We start from the raw sequence: 9,345 nt of genomic DNA, 5'->3' as shown, positions 1-9,345 counted from the left end.
TTTTTTTTGGAGTGGTTTTTGTTATAGGACGCATGCTCTCACCAGAAAGACAGGGAGAGATAGACAGACAGAAAGCGAGAAATCACCACCCCAGGGGGGATGGCCACACCGAAACCCCTTCTCCTCCATTATCCTCTTGGGATCTTGGGCATGCACACACGTGCCCCGTGTGAGTTTAAGTCACCAGGTCCGGTACTCAAAGTGCAGTCGACTACATGGGAGGCTAGTGACATAGCCATTACACCAACTGATGGTCCCATACAGACAATTCTTAACAAGACAGACCGTGGGACCAGCTGTTAGTGTAATGGCTATGTCGCTGGACTCCCATGTAGTCGACTGGGGTTTGAGTCCTGGACCCAGTGGCTTAAACTCATGCTGGGCATGTGTGTGTGCGTGCCCACGATCCCAAGAGGAGAATGGAGGAGAAGGGATTGTGGTGTGGCCATCCCCCATGGAGGTGCTTTCTCGCTTTCTGTCTCTCTGTCTCTCTCTGTCTCACTGGCGAGAGTACACACTGTGTAGCAAAAACCTCTCTAAAAAAAAAAAAGACAGAATGTGATACACAGTGAATGGTATGGACAAATTCACTAGCAGTTCAAAGTAATACTTCTCCCTCATATAATCAAGGTAAGTGCTTTCGTATACATTTTGTATACAAAGATAGCATTTGAACTGGTCTTGAACATCTGGTAAGATTTCAGGAAGAAGAGAGAGGTAGAATTACCTTCAAAAGACAGTAAATGAGCAGAGGTGAGAGGACAGAAAAGACTGTTCTCTACTAAGTGTACTTCCTTGCTGTTTTCCCTATTTCAGATGCTGACATTGCATCTCTACTTGGACACATAAGTTGGGAATCTACAAGTCAGTAATGAATTCTGGTTTCTCCTCAATCTTCAAATCTAATGAGTGACTAAATTGTGCTAATTTCATTTTTGCATTGCCAACAACTTGACCCTCTTTTTCTGACATCACTGAATCTGTGTTAGTGAGAATGTTATCACTGTATTGCTAAGATTAACAGACACCTTTCTCTGTTCTCCTTGTCTCCAGATTGTACCTTCATAATCAGGCCTCCATAGGGCTTCTTATCAGACAGATGGTTCTTATAACTCTCTAAAACCTATAGTACTGAGTCCAAAGTACTTAGTACAGCGTGTGAATTGTCTAGGATTCAACCCCTGCCTACCTCTCAACCTCATTTGTTGCCTCTCCCTTCACAATGGTCTTTTCTTAGTAGATAATAGAAGGTTATCATCATTCTTTTACAAGGACATGACATAATAAAAGAGAAGGATTAATTTGTAGAAAAGATTGAAGAGTAAAATGATTACATGTTGCTTTGAAGTCAACAGACATGAATTTGAATCCTAGATTTGCCATCAATTGGCTGTATGACTTGGGGCAATTTATGTAATGATTACATGCCTCACAAGATCCTAGTAAATATTAAACTCAATAGTATAGGTAAAATTGTTGGAATGTAATGCAAATATAGATGGTTAATAATAATAGTGTATCATCTTTTTGTCCTTTCCTTCCCAACAAGTATGCATTGCTTCTTAAATATGAAGAACTTTAGATTAAAAATGCAATGAGTCATATAGCAAGAAGAAAAATGTAAGCTTTTTAAATATTAGAAGGAAATAGTTACTTTCATTAAATAAAATGGTTTTAAGTCTTCCTGACATTAATGAAGTAAAAGTAATGCTTCTTAGATAAAGTAATGTTCCAAATGATCTATGAATTGGATAAAACATGATCTGAATTGGATAAAAAGAGATTTTTAAAAAGATATGTGTGTATAATAATTGAGGAAAAGATTCAAGGACTGAATAAGTTAATTTTGATGAGATTGGATGAGGTGTTATTAAGAAGAAAAATGTATCTGAAGAAAATACATTCCTAAAGTCAAATGGCAATATGATGAATATGAAATGGCAGAGATCCTAAAAATTTATATTTTTAATTTTATGTAAATAAGAAAAATATAAATAAAAATGTCTATTACTAGGAATTAATGAAGACCTTCAGGAAAAGGAAGAAAGTAATTGACAAAATTCTCAACCAAGGTTTGAAATATGAAACTTTAAGTTAAACCACATGTATCCAAGGGTGAAAGCGAATTGGTTATCACTTATGGAGCTACTTATAATTACTTGTGAAATGTGCCATCAGATTGAAAGCTCTCTACAGTGAGTGGGAAATGGAAGAGAAGCCCTGTTGATCCTATTCCTGTCCAGTAGATAAGACATCAATACTTGGTAAAAATGAAGAGATCATGTACATGTTTGTTCAGATACAAATAGTTTAGAAGTCAGTCAATGTGATCAAAACTACATTCTAGAAGCAAATTAGGCACTTGTTGAGGACTGTGCTGAGAACTTTTGCAGTCTTTAGGAGCTTATGATAAATAATAGTAACAACAGTGATAGCCAACATTTATCGTCTGTATGTTGTGCAGCAGACACTGCTCTAAGCACTATGCCTATATAAGTTTATTTAACCCTCACAATAGTCCTGTGAGACATATACTACCATCTCTAATTTATACATATAGGGAAACTGAAGCAAAGTGGTAAGGAAAGTTGACCAAGGTTAGTAGTTAGTTGGTAGCAACAGCATAAGTACTTGCTGATTTTCACTAAATGTGTAGGTGAATTAATGAAGTCATTGAGCAACTATTCAGCTTTCACTTTTTTTTGCTTGGCACTATGCTTAGTAATAGTGACATCCTGGTATCAACAAAGGAGACATAATTGTTTTTTCTCTCTTGAGAGTGGCATCTATTTCCAAATATGAGGATTAGAGCCCTTGGAGCTTGATGTACTAGCCAGCTGCACTTGTTGCTTACTATCTATATGACTTTGAACAAGTGACTTAACTGCGCAGTAGAAGCAAAAAATAACAAGCACCATCTCAGTGTCACAGTGAAAATTAAATGAGATGTTACAGGTACAGACAAGAATGGCACTCATACTGGTGAAGACAGCAATGCTACTATACTGGTGATAACAATGATGACAATGACAACAGCCAAGAAGTATGGAATGGAATAGTTTGTCTTTGGTGACATATTCATTCTATTTCCCTTTGCATCTCCAAAGCCAACTGCTGGATAGTCAAGGCCTTCATACTGCGCAGCTTTTAACTTACTTGAGCCCATTGTTTCTATCATAGTCGAACAAAGGTAATAATATGTTAAAACTCCAAAATAATTGCTATTATCCACTTGAGTTCATTATGATCTAGTCACTGCCCTGTGCCCAAATCATGCATTAATTGTATCTAATCCTCTCAACAACCCAAGAAACAGACGTTCAATGACTTAAGAAGCAGGTAGAAACAGGTGAGGGAAAGAATTTGCAATCTTGTCTGTCTGAGTCAAAGTCCATGCATTTTCACTTCACCCTGCAGTAGAAGGCCAAAAAGTTATAAACAATGACATAATAATAATTTATTAAATGTAAAGGTTGAAAGTGTTAATGCACCCAATAAGTAGAATTGTGAAATTTTTATACATACAAAATAATCTTTCTCTCTTTTCCTATAAAATGTTAGTAATTTAAAAAATGACATTAAATGTAAAATCCTGTTTAAATTTACTTATTAATAATTGAATGACTTTATCCTTAAAATGATAATTGAATCACTAACTGTTTATTGCTTATACACTGTTAATGCTGTTGGTCTTGGTGTGTCCAGGCTGCCACTTTTAAAAAATTATGTGTACTGTTCTCTGTATGTGAAAAAATTTCCTCCCTCCATGAAATAAGCTTGGGTATCTTATTCCCGAATTAGCAGAATCTGGACTCTAAGGAAAGTTAGGAGAAGCTAAGTAGACTTTGTGGTTCTAGCTTTGAAATTAGTCATTTCTCCAAAGAACATTGATTCATTTTCAAGAAGAAGGGTGTCTGGAAAACAAACTTTTGGTGTTTTGGGTGATCAGTGTTACTGGGATGTTCTCCACTGAGAGGGCTGGAAGTAAATTTATTTTTATATGTACACATGAACATATATCTATATTGATATGTATATGTACACTTGAATCTATAAATATTTATATATGTGCACATATTAAAAAACAAGAAAGCAAAGAGAAAAGAAAGAGTAGGGAAGAAGGGGAGGAAGAAAATATTAAATAAGATTTTAAAATATAAGTAATAACCAATTACTATATTCGGTTCATACACTGGGGATCAAATTTGAATTGAACAGAGGAAATGAAAAAACGTTAAGAGAGTAACTGGTCAAAAAATGTAACCTCTTACTGTTAGGGGTATGAAGAAGCAAAGAAACATTATGAAGAGGACCTTTGGGTATATTGAATTTAAAAATATCCTTTTAAATAAATTCTAAGGCTGAATATATATATATTGGACCAAATCCCTTAAGAGGATGATATTTTTGTTTATGAATTCGCATTTTTCAAATCGTTTTTTCAGAGTTTTTTTGACATAGGGTGTGTGTAATCAGTGGAGAGAGAGATACAGTGAGAGGGAAAATGAGAAATCTCCCCCCTTGGAGGGATGACCACACAACAATCCCTTCTCCTCCATTCTCCTCCTTGGATCTGGGGCACTCACACACACATGCCCAGCATGATTTTCAAGCCAGTGGGTCCAGGACTTGAACTGCAGTCAGTTATGTGGGAGTCCAGTGATGTAATTGTTATGCCTCCTGTTGGGCCCTCCATTTTTCAGATCTTAAAAATAGAGTTATTTGCCCAATTTGAGTAACTCTTGAAAAAAGATTCACTGATGTTTTCATTGGGTAAGATTAGTTGTAAAGCTTATGATGTACATAAATAACATATATCATATACATCATAAGTATATATATATAATTCCATAAAATACAGTGAGAGAGTCAATTTACAGCAGAAGGCAGTGTTTGTTTACTTCTCTGGGCAACAAAGGTCATTGCAGGTTAGAAAATGCTGCAATATTCATTTTTAGGGTATAAAGGTAAAGTCATCCAGAAGAAGCCATATGGACTGACAGGAAAAGGCCCCATAACAAAAATATTAATAATAACACAACAACAACTGTGTTTTGTGCATGCATGTGTTCCAGAAAGATGTATGCAAATGTAAACAAAACACATTAATTTATTTTCTCTAAAGCATAAACAAACATTGTCTTGTTTGGCAGAATCTGCAAAATGCATATTGCTCCCTTTGGCTTTTTTCTGTGCTACAATAGAAGTATGTTTTGTATTAAATCCATTGTTACTAGGACATTAATCCCCAAATATGCCAGCGTGGCTTTCCATAGTATTAAGAATCCTTATTTCATATGAAAAAATGCAACTTTGGCTAAACACAGCAGCCCCTGGAAATTTTTAAAAAATAAAATCAAGTAAGGATAAAGTTTTCCCTTAAAGTTGAATACAACAGATATGCAAACAGATGCTGGAAGAGTCGAACACCATATCTTGATGGGAAATTGTTGGTCAGTGAGGAGATATCAAGTTATGAGTGCATCCAGGAGACATTAAGATGAGGTCTCATACCAGGAGCAGTTCACTTGCAAAGTTATTGGAAGAAGAAAAACGGAGACTCTATGATCATCTGCCAGTCTCTAAAAAAGAAATCCTCTTAGACACTAATATTTTTTCTTTTTTTGGCAGAGCTTTATTTGGCAACTCAATTAGCAGATAAAGATAGGGTGGGTGAAAAAAATCAATGTTGGTTTTAGCCCCCAAATTGATGAAGTGTTTGTTGTACAGGAGCCTAAGTAATCTCCAAGTCAGAATATGCAAGGCCGTTACCTGCCAAAGGACCTCTGAGACAGAGGAGTGAAGACACAATGAAGGATCACAGACTCTGAAGAAGAACACAGAGAATGGCTTCGCCAGTCTCAAAGCAAAATTTTAGGCTATTCAATGCTTTAGGTCACTTGGCCATGACACACTTTATACTAACTTCAAGGCAGATTGTTATGGAAGCTTCTGTCTTAAGTGATCTTTAGACAGAGTTAAAATAGGAGTAGTTTAGGGTGCTTCTCTAATAGAATAATGAGGCTGGACTCAAAGTCAAAGAGAATTATAGCTATTTGGGTTAAACTGCTCAAAGTTTTATTGTTGAGAAGTTGTCATACATTTAGCCTGAATTTTAAAAAATCGTTATTAGTTGCACCTAAGAATTTCTGAGTACACCATTTTTAAAATTCCCCTTTGTAAAAACATGCATTCCATGAAGGCCAGTAGTTTTATCTATTTTTCTCACTGCAGTATTCCCCCTTCCTGAGAAAAGTACCTGACACATGGTAGGGGCTTAAGATTTGCTGAGTAAATGACTCATTACCAAAAATGCTAATTAAGTGATTATCATGTCTTTGGTGCTGACCTACATGGCGCTTCCCTTTTCTGTGTGACAAGGGCAGCATGAAAAACTGTATGAAAACTCAACTCAATATGGTAGTTCCTTCTTGGGCAAGTTCACAAGACTTTCTGCTGGATGTGTCTCCCATGAACAGAGTAGGATAAACACCATTCTGCCCTCACATCCTCTATTCACATGAGGCCAAAGTCCAGCGTGTGGTAGGCTCCAGTAAACCAGATAGCTGAAATGTGCTTTAGGAAATTTAACCTGGCAAACTCCCTGATGGGTGGAGCCTCAATCTATATACTACTCCTGATGCTGAGCATATTCCTAAATCCTGTGATGGGAGTAGGAGCATCAGTGACCTAGGACCAAAAATTGATAGGCCTGAGAAATAATGTTAGACTGGGTAAAACAGAGCTAAAATGATCAGAACTGTGCAGCAAGGAAAATAATCTGAGCAGATCTGGAGGCTCTAGAGGGAAATTTCAGAGCTTATGATTGCAGACAACCTCTGAGTGAAGGCCAGAAACAATTACCTCCAGCACTGATGATTTGGAACATAGGAAGAATAGTCAATGCTGAAGATAACTGGTGTCTGAACAACAACAAAAAATATGTTCTTACCCACCAGATTGCTGTGAGTCCTTTGGATTCCCCCAAATGAAAAAAGCTGTAAAAATAACGTTACAGATCTGGGGTACTGTGTTAATTATGACCTAACAATTATGCCTAATTTCTGTCATGCCAGAAAGAAGTCAGATTGCTAACATTGGAATTCCATTGTCCCCAAATTTCCATTGTCCCCAAATCTTGGCATTGGCCAAACTCTGAGTTTTGGTTAGAATTAGGGGAAAAGAAGAAGAAAAAAAAAAAACATAATAAAAGGTCTCCAAAAGGAGGCCTCTCTGTTATATATTTTAGTCTTCTTTAACACCTTTTATATGAGCATCTTGCACATGCTAATTAATTAATTTTCACAACAGTCCTGTGAGTTAGTAATACAGCCCTTGAAATCTCAGGTTGAATGAACTGAATAATCAAGTAGAAATACATCTTATTACCTAAGAGAGAAGCATTTTTATGATCAATTCCCTAAGAAAGCATCTGAAAAAAAAACAAATTCCTAAAAATTGTATAGTCAGACTGGAAGAAAAAGTTGATAACACTCTTTTCATCATGTTTAAATTCATGTGAGAATAAGCTTAGGATATAATTTCTAAGCATTATAGAACTGTCTTTCTGTTCTGGATAAATTCGTCTGTAAATCTCTTTTTTGTATTAGCTTTACTTCTCTTGATCAGTTATTTACATGTCTTTGACCAAAAAGAAAAAAAAAAAGTCTCATAATTTAATATATTCTGTTGTGTGGCCACAGCTGATGCCAGAGGGTTAAAACCTGGACTTAACTTCTTGGAGAGGGAAAAGTTGCCTGTACTGGGCTTGGCTCCAGTGAGGAATTTTTTTCTTTCTGTAGCCATGTGTGCTTTGTCCATCTACAGGGTTTTAGACCCAAGTAAGTAAACATGGTTTGGAATAATTTATGTGGAGTGTGTTTGGTAAATGACTAAAATTTACTCCAGATTGGAGAGATTTCTAAGGAAGACAACAGCCATCCTTTGCCTGCAGTCTTTCTCCCCAGTGAGTTGTAGGTGGAGGGAAAATCCTTCTGTCTTCAAACACTACTGATCAGAGGTCAAAGGCCTTCATATGGTGGGGTCTTGCCAGTAAAGTTCCTAAACGTTGTTTAGGACATCTAACCTCAAAGCCAGGGTGTGTTTTTCTTTTCTACATCAAAATCCTAATCTTCTCACCATAAAGGCACCTGCAAATTCTTAACTGGACAGGGATGACTGATGCATATTTGACACTTGCTATAGGAAATGGTGACATTTAAAAATGTAGTCATAGCCAGCCCTGTAGCCTAGTGGTTAAGGGCACCATGTGCCATTTACCTAACCTCACAATTAGATCCTGGACCTGGCAGCTTGAATTTGCTTATGTACATGCATGTCCCAAGTCTTGACAAGATGGAGAAATGGAAGAGAAGGGACTGTGGAGTAGCTATACTGTTTTCCCTCTCCCTCTCTCTCTGTCTCTTTGCTCTTCTTTGCTTGTTCTCTGACAAACATATTTTTAAAAGGAAAAAAAAAAAAGAAAGGAATAAAATGCACTCAAATCCTCTTAGTAAGTCTGAGGAATAATGATAATTGTGCAGCCCTGAATACTAGTTCCTAAAAGTTACTCACTTGTCTTTCTTTGGGAAAAAGAGTACTTCTTTTTTTTTTTTCTCTCCTGTGTCTGCACACATTGTTCTCTCTTTCTCTCTCTCTCCTCTCTCTCTCTCACACACACACACGCACATTCTTACTTAAACCTCCATTTTGAGATGCCTCAGGAACATATCTGAATGTATCCCTGACCATATAGACACCAAAGAAACATCTATCAGAAGTCAGCCTTTCACGTTAGATACCTCCTTCAAAGCTCAGCAATTATTTCAAAAGCTCCAGCTTTAAATTCTTCAGCCTCTGGAGCTCAAACCCTACCTTACATAGGATATCAAAGAACTCAGGCAGAAGAACTTAAGCTAGTCCAAATTATTCTTAAAGACTCCTAAAAGTCCTACTTTTGGAACATACCGTGAAGACTTTTATGATCCAAATTTTGTAATTATCTACTGTATTTGTGCTTTATTAAAACTCTTGAAGGCTACACAAGGCTACCCTTGTAGCTACCTTGTTAGCTACATAAATGAGTTATTTATTTATTTATTTTTACCAGTGCTTAACTATTTCAGCTCTAGACTAGAGGGATTAAAGAGTTATTTAAATGATCATACCATAAATATTTTAATTTAAACTCACTGATGTAACTGAATAAGGTTTTTCTATGTAGAATAATTTCTGTTAAAAGTTTAGTACCTCTGGGTAACAGGAAATAATTAATCCACTAATATGTTGTAATATCAGTTTTAAACCTACGTGGGCAATTATTTGAGACTATGAGAAGTAAAATTC

This window comes from Tupaia chinensis, unplaced genomic scaffold (genome assembly GCF_000334495.1).
Source record: "Tupaia chinensis unplaced genomic scaffold, TupChi_1.0 Scaffold000032_1, whole genome shotgun sequence".
Classification (NCBI taxonomy): Eukaryota; Metazoa; Chordata; class Mammalia; order Scandentia; family Tupaiidae; genus Tupaia; species Tupaia belangeri.
This window is presented reverse-complemented; position numbering follows the sequence as displayed.